Source organism: Rhinolophus hipposideros, assembly GCF_964194185.1.
Source record: "Rhinolophus hipposideros genome assembly, chromosome: X".
NCBI classification, from domain to species: Eukaryota; Metazoa; Chordata; class Mammalia; order Chiroptera; family Rhinolophidae; genus Rhinolophus; species Rhinolophus hipposideros.
The window spans coordinates 32,892,029-32,904,758 of NC_138046.1; positions in this window are offsets into that span (position 1 = coordinate 32,892,029).

Consider the following 12,730-nt stretch of genomic DNA (forward strand, 5'->3'; position numbering starts at 1 on the left):
TTACAACTAAATTACAGAACAACCATCATTGAGAATCACCTGAAGTCCAGCTGAACAGAAGTCCTATAATTAAGGATATACAAAATAATTCATGTTGAGACTGATACGAGGGATGGAGAAATGAAATGAGCTGGTCCCAACCCACGTGTGGTAGTTAAAAATTGAGATAAATATCTCCACTGCATATGTGAGTCCCCTGTGAGAAGTGAGGGCTTCCAGCCCCAGATCAGGCCCCCCAACCCAGGGTTACAGTGCCTGGAAGAGAAGTCACCTTAACTTCTGGCTGTGAAAACCAGGGTAGATTGTGGCTAAGTGAGACAGAAGGCAGCTGGCGTCCCAGGTGTTCCTCTTAAAGGAACTGCATATGGATTTATTCATTGACAGAATCACTCCCTTTGAGCTCCAGCACTATGGCAGCAGTTTGAAAGGTTTCAGGGACATAGAGGGAGGAAACGAATTGTCTGGCTTCAGGGCAAGGGCTGGAGGGTCAACTTTCTCCCAGAGAGAAGTGCTGGCAGAAACCGTTGTTTCTGTCTTGAGCTCTCCTACCTCTCAGAATGCAGACACAGGCAGCCGCTATACCTGAGTCTCCAACAACCTGGCTAACACCTTCCATTGGCCCTGCCCTGGTGATTCCCTGAGACTCCTCCGTACCCAACTTTCAGGCTCACCCAAGACACTTCCAGTGGCTTTTCGATATGTCATGCACGGTGTCAGGTGGGGTCTCTAAGTCTCGCTCCCCACATAAAAACACAGGACATGGTGAGGCCAAAAAGTAACACCCACGGAACCATAGATAGGAGAGTCATACCACTGTAGTCTCGCTGGTGGCTGGGTTGGAGACACAGGAAGCAGGAGCCACACGATCTACAAACTGCCGTCCACTTTTCTCGGCCAACCAACCAACCAACCCCTTGCTAACTGCACTCTGCCGTGCTAACTGCAATATGTGCTTACCAGCTCAGCCACCATCCTCTTGCTAGGCCCCCCATTTTCTGCTAGCGTAGCCACAGCACGTATATTAGTGGCCAATGGTTCACTGGTTATAGCTGATGGCCAACTAGCCACAGCTGATGGCCATCCAATCATAGTTGATAGCCATTTACTATCTGAACCAGCACCTTTCCAAGTGAGGCTGAGAGCCTGGAAAGTGCACTCCTGGCTCTGTCCTCACACTCCACCCCTACAGGGTCTCGCCTCACAATCTATGCGACAAGCGTCTTCCACGAGGGGCCCTGTGCAGGGAGCCTGAGGGGAATACAATATCCTGGACACAGCCGTGCTCTCTGGATACAGCCAGGGTTTCTCAGGACACAACCAGTGCTTCTGGGCACATCCAGGCTTCCTGGGCTTAGGGTACCACCAGTCTCCCCAGACACAGCCAGGGTTTCTCAGGGCACCACCTGTGCTTCTGGGCACAGCCAGACTTCCTGGGCTTCTTAGGGTACCACCAGGCTCCCCGAGCACAGCCAAAGCCTCTCAGGGCACTGCCACTCTCTCTGGGCACAGACAGACTTCCTGGACTCACCCAAGGTTCTCAGGGCACTGCCAATCTCTCTAGGCCTCTCAGGATACCATGCTGGAACAACAGCAACTCACAATCAAGGTGCTTACATATTCTCGATGGCCGCCAGTCAAGACACAAAAGCAAACATCCGCCAGTTCCACTACATGGTGGTATGTTCGGAAACAAACAGTCAAGCAGTCCATTAAATTAGGGATGGACGGCAATTCCCCATAGCCCATTCACGAGGGCTGTGAGCCTCACAATCTGTGCCCCCTCCGCACCGCGAGGCTCCAAGTCCTCCCCAACCTGGGGGTAAGGGCCTCAGCAAGCACTTCCCAGCCCACAGGGCCACAATGACCTTCACTTTCTCTGGCCTATGTTGGTTGGGGAACCATCCACATCTTCCCACCCCTCCATGGGGTTCCAGCTCTCCAGCAGCTGCACGGCTTTTCCTGTGCTGTTTGGGAAACTGTCCAAGTCTTCCCACCCCTCCACAGGGGTCCAGCTTTCCAGCAGCTACTACTCCTGATCTTCCTGAGACTGAGTGTTCATATACACAAACTGCTCCACTTCCCTTCGGGTAGCTTTGGCCGGCACCGTACCCTGCTCGCTGCACCATTTGTCACACGGGGCGACTGGGGGGGTCTCAAAGTCCCACTCCCCACATAAGAATGCAGGACATGGTGTGGCCAAAAAGGAACACCCACAGAGCCATAGATAGGGGAGTCATACTGCTATAGTCTTGCTGGCAGCTGGTTTGGAGACACAGGAAGCAGGAGCCACACGATCCGCAACCTGCCGTCCACTTTTCTCTGCCAACCAACCAACCCTTTGCTAACTGCACTCAATCGCTTGCCAGCTCAGCCACCATCCTCTTGCTAGGCCCCCCATTTTCTGCTAGCGTAGCCACAGCAGTTATATTAATGGCCAATGGTTCACTGGTTATAGATGACGGCCAACTAGCCACAGCTGATGGCCATCCAATCACAGTTGATAGCCATTTACTACCTGAGCCAGCACCTTTCCATGTGAGACCGAGAGCCTGGAAACTGCACTCCTGGCTCTGTCCCCACACCATACAAACATCTTGTCTTGCCTCATACTGTAAACTTTCCTAAAATCTCTCAAACATTCACAAACTGCAAATAAGCAGCATCTGGCCTCATGGTGCCTCATACCTCTTGTTAAGCATCCCCAAGCCCAGCAGCAGCCAGCCTCTCTTCACAGCTTAGCCTCTCCCAGGAACTTCCAAGCCCAGTATAAGTGGCAATTATCTTCAGATTACTTTGTAGCTCATGCCAAGTGGCCCCAGGTAAGGCACAGGCAGTGACTGCACTTGGCCTGCAGCATAGCCACTCCAAGAGGCCCCAGAATCAACACACCCAGTGGCCAGCTTCAGACCACACCAGAGCACCGCTCAACCACCTCCATAAACAACACACTCAAAGGGAAGACTTGGCAGGTACCAGAGCTCCACTAAAGAAAAGCCTGCCCTGTAGCGTCAGTCCTCCATAACAGCTCCTCCACTGTAGTCATGGCCAGTTCTCACAACTAATCAGCCTGAAGTTCAATCCCTCCCATTGATGTGCCAACAGCACCCAAGGCTCAACTACAACAGGAGGGCACACACAACCCACACAAGGAACACACATGGAGCACCCACCTCAGTAGACCAGGGAGACTTTGCCACTGGGCTCCACAGGACACCTACTACATAAGGGCACTCTACTAAGATTGGGAGAAATAGTAGCCCTACCTATACATAGAAACAAATACAGGGAGGCAGCCAAAATGGGGAGACAAAGAAATATGTCCCAAATGAAAAACAGAACATAGCTCCAGATAGAGAACTAAACAAAATGGAGACAAGCAACCTATCAGATGCAGAGTTCGAAATACTGGTTATAAGGATGTTCAGTGATCTCAGTGAGAACTTTATCAAAGAGATAGAAAACATAAAAATGGAGATAGAAATAATAAAAAAAGAACCAGTCAGAAATGAGGAATACAAAAATGGAAATGAAGAACATGTTGGAGGGAATCAACAGTAGATTAGATGAAACAGAGGATCGAGTCAGAAATTTGGAAGATAAGGTAGCAGAAAACACCCCATCAGAATAGCAAAAAGAATCCAAAAAAAATTAGGATAGTTTAAGGGACCTCTAGGACAACATCAAGCACACCAACATTCACATCACAGGGGTACCAGAAGGAGGAGAGAAAGCAAGGAATTGAAAACTTATATGAAGACATAATGACTGAAAACTTCTCTAACCTGGTGAAGGAACTAGACATGAAAGCTCAGAAAGTATAGAGAATCCCAAGCAAGATGTACCCAAAGAGGCCCACACCAAGACACATCATAATTAAAATGCCAAAGGATACAGACAAGGAGAGAATCTTAAAAGCAACAAGAGAAAGGAAGTTACTTACAAAGGAGCTGTCATAAGACTGTCAGCTGATTTCTCAACAGAAACTTGTAGGCCAGAAGGGACTGGCATTAAATATTCAAAGTCATGAAAAGCAAGGACCTACAGTCATGATTACTCTACCTAGCAAAGTTTTCATTTAGCATCAAACGATAGATAAAGAGCTTCCCAGCCAAGAAAAAGCTAAAGGAGTCATCACCGCCAAACCAGCATTACAAAAATTATTAAAGAGACTTTATAAAGAAGGAAAAAAGATTTAAAATATGAATAATAAAATGGCAATAAGTACATATCTATCAACAATTACTTTATATGTAAATGGATTAACTACTTCAATCAAAAGACATAGGGTGGCTGAATGGAGAAGAGATCACGACTCATACATACATATGCGATCTATAAGAGACTCGCTTCAGATCTAAAGACACACACAGACTGAAAGTAAAGGGATGGAAAAAGACATTTCATGAAAATGGAAATAAAACAAAACAAAACAAAAACAAAAAACAAAACTGGGGTAGCAATACTTATACCAAACAAAACAGACTTTAAAATAAAGGCTATAACAAGAGACATAGAAGGACGGAGTAATTCCACTTTTGGGAATTTATCCGAGGAAACAAAAGCATTACTTTAAAGGGACATGTGCTTTCCTATGTTCATTGCAGCATTATTTACAACAGCCAAAATATGGAAGCAACTTAAATGTTCATCATTAGATGAATGGATAAAGAAGAAGTGGTACATATATACAATGGAATAATACTCAACCATAAAAAGAATGAAATCTGGCCATTTGTAAAAACATGGATGGGCCTAGTGGGTTTATGCTAAGTGAAATATATACGAGAGAGAAAGGCAAATATTACATGATTTCACTTATATGTGGGATCTAAAAGCCAAAATAAATGAACAAACAAAACAAAAACAAAATCATAGATAACAGAGAACATTTTGATGGTTGCCAGATAGGAGTAGGTATGGGGGAGATGGGTGAAGAGGGGAAGGGATTAAAAGGTACAGATTGGTAGTTACCAAATTGTCATGGGGATATAAAATACAGCATAGGGAATATAGTCAATAATATGGTAATAACTATACATTGTGCCAGGTGGGTACTAGACAAGGCTGGTGGATCACTTCGTAAATTATATAAATGTCAAATCACTATTTTATACACTTGAAACTAATATAATACTGTATGTCAATTGTAATTGAAAAATTCCTTTTTACTTTAAAAATCAGTCTATGTCCAAAGATGTTCTAATTTTATCCATTTGATAAGCCTTAAATGAAAGCATGAATTATTTAATTGGTGTTTTGTTTTTACCTGAACTTGTATGTGCCTTTTAATGTATAGGACCCTACTTTCAGCATCTGGGGTATAAAACCTGTTTTAAATCATATTGCAAGTGTGGATAATTGTATTGTAATTTTTATCCTCTGTTGTTAATAGAGAATATGTTTTTTCTTTAGTTGATGCTAAACTACGTATCATCAATTATTTTAAAAACCTTTCCATCTTTATTTTCTTCTCTGAAATAAAGCATTTCTTCTATTTCAAAATGTGCTGTTAGGTAATATTTCCCAAAACGTCCTTCTTTTTCACTAGAATAAGACTTTGTCTAATGCTTGAAGCTGAATGGTCTTCTATATTTTTCCTTTGGATTATGAAAAATTCTTTTATAATTGGAATTTAAATACCTGAAGTTATGTTGTCTGTTGTATCTTTCACAATTTCAGTACCGAGTGCCTTGGCAAGGCTGGGAGCTCAATAGGGAGAACAATTTTTAAATTCTCACATGTCCTACCAATGGATCGGATGCACATAGCTGCCTTGTACAAATGGCAGATATTTGCTCTACCTACTGGGCTTGAGAACAACTAAGATTTCAGTGACAGCTGGTAGTAGTAACTCTCCTATCCTTCTTGATTGAAGCATGCTCAGCCTTAGGATCTATCAACCTTAGTAAATACAGTATAAACATAAGCCTCCCACAGTCATTTGCAACACCAAGAATAAAAATAAATTAATTAAACAGCATTTGAGATGCTATTTGGGGATGGCTCTAGGGAAGTGAGCCAAGATTGTCTCATCATCTTCCTACCTCATTTGTTTATGGCTAACTTCATCTCTCTCTTTTTTGCATTGGGTCAAGGAAGAAATCGATCTGATAAGTGAAGGCATACACCAATATTAAGTGAGCTTGAGAGATTAGTCTGCCCTGAACTCTTTATATTTTGAGCGGGCAAATGACTAGCTGAAAGAAATTAACCACAATGGTAGAATTTCAAACATGAAAGAAGATAGGGAAGAAGATTCCCTGTTCAGTGAATATGGACAACAGCCCACCTGTTGAGGTAAACTGTGAGAATATTCAGTGTCACACAGGTAACAGCAAAACCCAAGTTTTCCTTGAACAACCTTGAACGAAATCATCCACAAACTTAAGAACAGAGAAACCTAGATCTGACAGCAAAAACATACCGTGCATTTTTCTTTTCGTTCTGTTTTGTTAGGTGTTGCTAAAATAGCACACCTGTCAAAACAGCCAGGTACAATGGAGTTCAGCACAAGTAAAGTCATATTTTAAAAAAAAGAACAGATAAATTATAAGGTAATAGTACAACTCACACGTCCAGTACCTCATTGTCATCTCATAAGCGAGCTGACAGCTGAGCGAGCCCATTATTGCAGTGTTGATGAAAAATGCTGATATCTTTACTCTAGTGCTACACCAGTGCTAAACCTGACTTTAACAAATTTAAAACTTTACCCTGAGCTTAAAGTGTAGAGAAAAGGAAATTGAAAGGACTCTCTTCCTTTTCTCTTGTTATACTCACAAGAGAGCAAAGGGGAGGGGAATGAAAGAGGGGAGCAATGAAGATAGTGGAGATACCAATAGAGGGTTAGGAAGAATGGGCCCCAAATACAAGTATAATCCACTTATAAGCAGAATTATTCGATTGTTTATTGTCTGTCTCCCCCACAATAACATAGGGTCCGTGACAGCAGGATTTTGTGTCTGTATCAATGCCTGCCACATATTAGATGTTAAATATATTTGTTGAATGAGTGAATGAATTAATGAAATTAGTGCTCTCAAGAAAATAAGAGAAAACTACACACACACACACACACACACACACACACACACAAATTCACATGCTTGGCTTTTTGTAGGAAAGCCAAATGTACTTTAGAGAGAAACAGAGGAGAAATGGACTGAGCTCAGTTGTGTGCAAGAAGCAATAGCTTCTCACCAGATAGAGGAAAGATTTTTGTTCTTGTTATTTATAAATGGCCTAAGAAACAAAAATCATGAGGTGGAGGAAGAGAGCTTCACGGTTTAAAGCTAACTATAAACTTTTAAAATATAGATGCCATTTAAATCAAATATGAAAGCATTGATAAACTATCAGCCAAAGTTGAAAGTGTCTTTTTAGGTAACCTGTCACCTCCTGAGGCCTCTGAAAAGTGACAGAATTTTGCGTGTAAATGCCCTGTCTGAGGCGCTAATTGTCTTCATTTCAAATGCTCTAGGCTTTTCTCAAACCGAAGTAGATTAAAAGGATGATGCCAAGAGTAGTCAGTTTTATAGAGTGGATGTGACAGTTCAGAATCCTTTTCTCTAACCTTCCAAAACTAACTTTGTTCTTCAACTAGCTCATCTATAGGTGTGAATTCTCCTGTGACGGTGTTATGATATTGTCGCCTGTGGTGAGTTTACACATTCTCTTGACACTTACTAAAATTTACTTCCTTTACAATAATGAGAAAAGAAAAAAATAAAATGTCTCGTAAATAAAGAGCACCTCCTTTGATAATATCTGAGTTTATCTATGAGGCTAATTTTTCTAATGCCTTTTTGTAAGTGAGAAGCCAGAGATAGGGTTGTTGTGTGAGTTAATTCAAGCCTATTTTAAATATGTTCATTCTCTGAACCAACATTTATGAGCTACTACTGTTGACAGACACTGTAATAAGTACTTAAGTTAGAGAGAAGAAAAGAGCATACACGTGCTCACGTAGCTCATAGTCTAGCGAAGAAGACAGACAAGCAAGCAGACAATTACAATTCACTTAGTAAGAGCTGTGATAGAGAAAATGATGGAGCTCTAGGGGCACATGGACTAGGCTCTAGGGCTCTAGAACAGAACTCAATTTATATTCTAAATTTGTACAACATACTCGAGACAGCAAATTCTTCATTTTTCTGGCTACTATGTACAGTTCCTTTAACTTGTCCTAATTTTACCTCCTTCGTGACTCAGAGGGTGCTCCTTAATTCTGGCTGAAATTCCGCCTGCTTCTGAGGTTTTCTTCTTGGAATAATAGCTAATATTTGTTAACTACATACTACATTTCAGGTATTCCTGTTATGCACTTTTCATATACTATCTCATTTATTTATATCAAGAACCCTATGAAACAAATAATATTATTATCCCCATTTAACCAACGGGGGAGCCAAAACTCAGAGGTAGCCTGCTCAAGATGGCACAACTGGTCAGTGCCAAGCCCAGGATTTGAACACAGGCTGCTGATATTAAAGCCTATGCATTTCACCACTATCTTCTTCTGCTTCCCAACATTAATTCTGAGGTCACTGCATTGGATTGGTCGGGCTTCATTCACCTATTTAGTAACTGTAATTTTGACTTCTAGAATATTTCGCAAGTGTCAGCTGTTCTCATGCCCTGACTTTGTAACTTGTCTGTGTATATCTGTATGCCTTATGAGATTAGATACACAGTTTTAGCTTGGGCCTCATTGGTTAGTATGTCTACTAAGGCTCTTATAAAGTCAAGCTCTATTCACCCAGGTTTACAGGTCTGGTATCTGTATCATTAGCTTTCAAAGTAATAGAACACTGAGTAGTTTATTTTTTAAGTGGTCTAGGCATTTTCTATTCTGGGCAGACCAGGATAGGATACAATTCTCCTTTTTCTAGACCAACTGAAGGTCACTCTTAGCCAGTTTATACTTATCTCTCCCCGTGAAAACAAAATGAAACAATATATATGATGTGTCTGGAACCTAAGAGACACTCTGAATTTCTTTTTCTTACTAGTCTGTGAACTCCTCAAAGACAGGGATGTTGTAATCATACTCTTTGCATACCTAGATCTTAACACAATACCTGCACCTACTTAGCTCCCTTGGTTTCCCCCTCCTCTTTCCCTTTGTAGACAGAAACTTCTGCAGACAGTGTGGTTTCTTATTTGCCTCAAGGAGTATATAATTTCTGATGTAGACTTCTTTTACAGCCATTGTTTACCAACATTTATTGTGTGCTCTGCTTCATTTTGATTTATAGAAACAACTTTGTACACCCCAAACCTTGATACCTGACAGACAAATAAATCATCACATACCCTTTTGGTTTCATCAACCTTGTCACCTTTGGATCGTGACGGAATTTTCTACCTCCCTTCACCCTGGGTGTGGGTACTCAGGGTATGATAGCAGCCAAAAAATCACTTTTTTGTGAAAAAGTCTCCAGATTTCCTTCTAAAAATCTGTTCTCTTTATTGGGAGCCCAAAAATAAAGTTCCACTATTGGAACTTAAACTAAAAGATTAAAGTCCAAGAGACAGTTATTTTATCTATACATTTTATTTTTTTGCTTCACATTTTTTTGTAAACAACAGAAATTTATTTTTCACAGTCCTGGAAATTCTATGGTCAAAGCGCCAGTATGGTCATGTTCTGTAGTGTCCTCTTCCTTGTTCATAGCCAGTACCTCTTGTTATGCCCTCACATAGTAAAAGTGGGTAGGGATCTCTCTGGAGCCTCTTTTATAATTTCCTAGACATTTTTAAAGAAACCTCTGTTTTAAAACATGGATGACCACTTTGAGCTGTACACCACACACACCAAAATTTGGCAAAGGAATGGAATGAAATGGACTATATACTTCCCTTAAGCAACTTTGTAAATACCATCGAAATATTGTAATCCACCAAACAAAACAGCTAATAGTGCATTTCTAAATGCATTTTGTAGTTACAGATGAAACATTGACATTGTTTTTTTCTTTTCCTTCTTGTTAATAAATATTTCATGAAAAAATGCTAGAAACATTAATCAGTGGGTAGTTCAATAGTATGAGTCTTTTACAAAGCAGGTTATATATGTTCTAAAATTCCAAAAGTCTAAACAATATCAGGAATTGTAGTGGTAAAGGCATAAAATTGTTTTCAATATTTGCCCAGTCCTTTCCTGGAACAAATATGGCTCACTGAAATGATCTAGTAAATATATATCAAGCAAAACAAATAAAAGAGATTAAATATCCTAAAACTTTTATTTACATACAAAAATCTTCAGAAAGCTCTTTGTCATCATTTTATAAACACTGAGGTACAGATTAATACTGCTTACCACAAAAGTAATCACAGGTTTCTGTCTTGTGTGCAGTTATTTTTGTAATAAAGTGCAGAATGAAGAATAAAACCTAAAATAGTAAATATAAACAAAAAAAAACCAAAGAGGTGAAAAATGTTACACATGAAGCTATAATACTGCATATTATTTTGAAGTCAAACAAAGTCAACTTTTCAAGCAACTTTTTCGTTGAGTGGGGGCATAGTCTAAAACCACCTTGCTATTGCAGAAAATTTGCATCCCAAAATGGTACATACTGAACTTGGAATCCTCTGAAATTTTTTAGTGCTTACTGCTATTTAACATTTATTAAAACTGCTAGCTTTCTAAAATAAATGAATGGGACTATATCAAACTTAAAAGTTTCTGTACAGCAAAAGAAACCATCGACAAAATAAAGAGGCAACTGACTGAATGGGAGAAGATTTTTGCAAACAGTGCCTCCAATAAGGGGCTAATATCCAAAATATACAAGGAATTCATGAAACCCAACAACGAAAAAGAAACAAACCAATTAAAAAATGGGCAGAGGACCTGAAGAGACATTTCTCCACGAGGACATACAAATGGCAAATAGACATATGAAAAAATGCTCAACATCACTAATCACCAGAGAAATGCAAATAAAAACCACAACGAGAGATCAAAAAAAATGGCGGCGTGAGGTGAGCCTCTGTAACGCTCCCCTGGAATTTACAACGAATCGGACAACAATAACTCCACAAAGGACTCCTTGCACAGCGGACAGGCAAGACGAGGAGGCCGACTACTGAATTCACCTCCAGGTGGGTGAATCGCGCGAGCGGGGGAGGAGGGAGAGGAGAAGTGCAGAGACGGAGCCGCGCGGGCGCAGGACACAGACCTAGCTCAGTGCTCGGAGCCCGATCTTCCGCAGCTGCGGGAGAGGGAAGGACTCGGACTGCTAGGGCTCCGTTTACGGCCCACAGGGCTGAGGGGGCAGCATACAAAACCGCTGAACCCAACGCTCGCTCACGGCAGACCTCGGAGCAAAGACTGAGGGAAGAGGGCTGAAATCGGTGGTTTAAGCCCTCACTGCCGAGCGGAGAACGGAAGCCTTAGGCACGAAGACTAGCCGCCCCTCCCTACCCTCCCAGAGCTCGCCCCGCCCCCACCTGCCCGGTGCTAGAAGCGATAAAGTAGCAGTGTCGGATCAAAGGACAGAATATTTGCTGCTCTGAGAACTGTGGACCGCAGACACAGATTCGCAGCTCAACTAGTTCCGGCAAAGGGGAGGGAGCTGTGGAAGCAGGACTGGCTGTGGTGGTGGTCGCCGCCATTGCTCTGGGCCACCTCTCACAACTCACCCCGCCCCTGGCCCCACCTATCTGGGCAGATCCCTGCAGGAGTAAACAGAACTGCTAAAACAAACGGGCTCTGAATCTGGTGCAGAAAGAGCTTTGGAACTCCAAAAGCTCTTCGCATTCCTATCAACCTGTTGCAGAAGACACTCCTGTAGATGTCTAGGAAGAGAAATAGTAAATCAGTGATTGCCATGAATAACCAAGGCAACAAGATAGCTCAGAAAGAAAGTGAAAAGTCTCCAGAAAAGGAACTTAGAGATATGGAAATATGTAACTTAAATGACAGAGAATTCAAGATCGCAATTCTGAAAAAACTGAACGAGATGCAAGAAAACACAGAAAGGCAGTTTAATGAACTCAGAAACACAATCAAAGAACACCATGAGCATTTTACAAAAGAGATTGAAATCTTGAAAAAGAACCAAATAGAATTTCTGGAGATTAAGAACTCAATAGAAGAAATTAACAATAAAATATCCAGCTTAGGTAGTAGAGTTGACCAGATGGAGGAAAGAATCAGTGACATTGAAGATAGGAACCTGGAATTTACACAGAGGGAAGAAGAAAGAGACTTGAGACTTAAAAGAAATGAAAGAACTCTACAAGAACTTTCTGACTCCATCAGAAAGAGCAATATAAGAATAATGGGCATACCAGAAGGAGAAGATAGAGGGAAGGGAACAGAGAATATATTCAAACAAATCGTCGATGAGAACTTCCCAAACTTGTGGACAGAACTGGATCCTCGAATCCAAGAAGCAAATAGAACACCTAATTACCTCAATCCCAACAGGCCTTCACCAAGGCACATTGTATTGAAGCTGTCTAAAATCAATGACAAAGAAAGAATCCTCAAGGCAGCCAGGGAAAAGAAGACGGTAACTTACAAAGGAAAGCCCATTAGATTATCATCAGATTTTTCAGCAGAAACTCTACAAGCTAGGAGGGAATGGAACCAAATATTCAAACTATTGAAAGAGAGAAATCATGAGCCAAGAATAATATATCCAGCAAAGATCTCTTTTAGATATGAAGGAGGAATAAAGACCTTTCCAGACATCCAGAAGCTGAGGGAATTTTC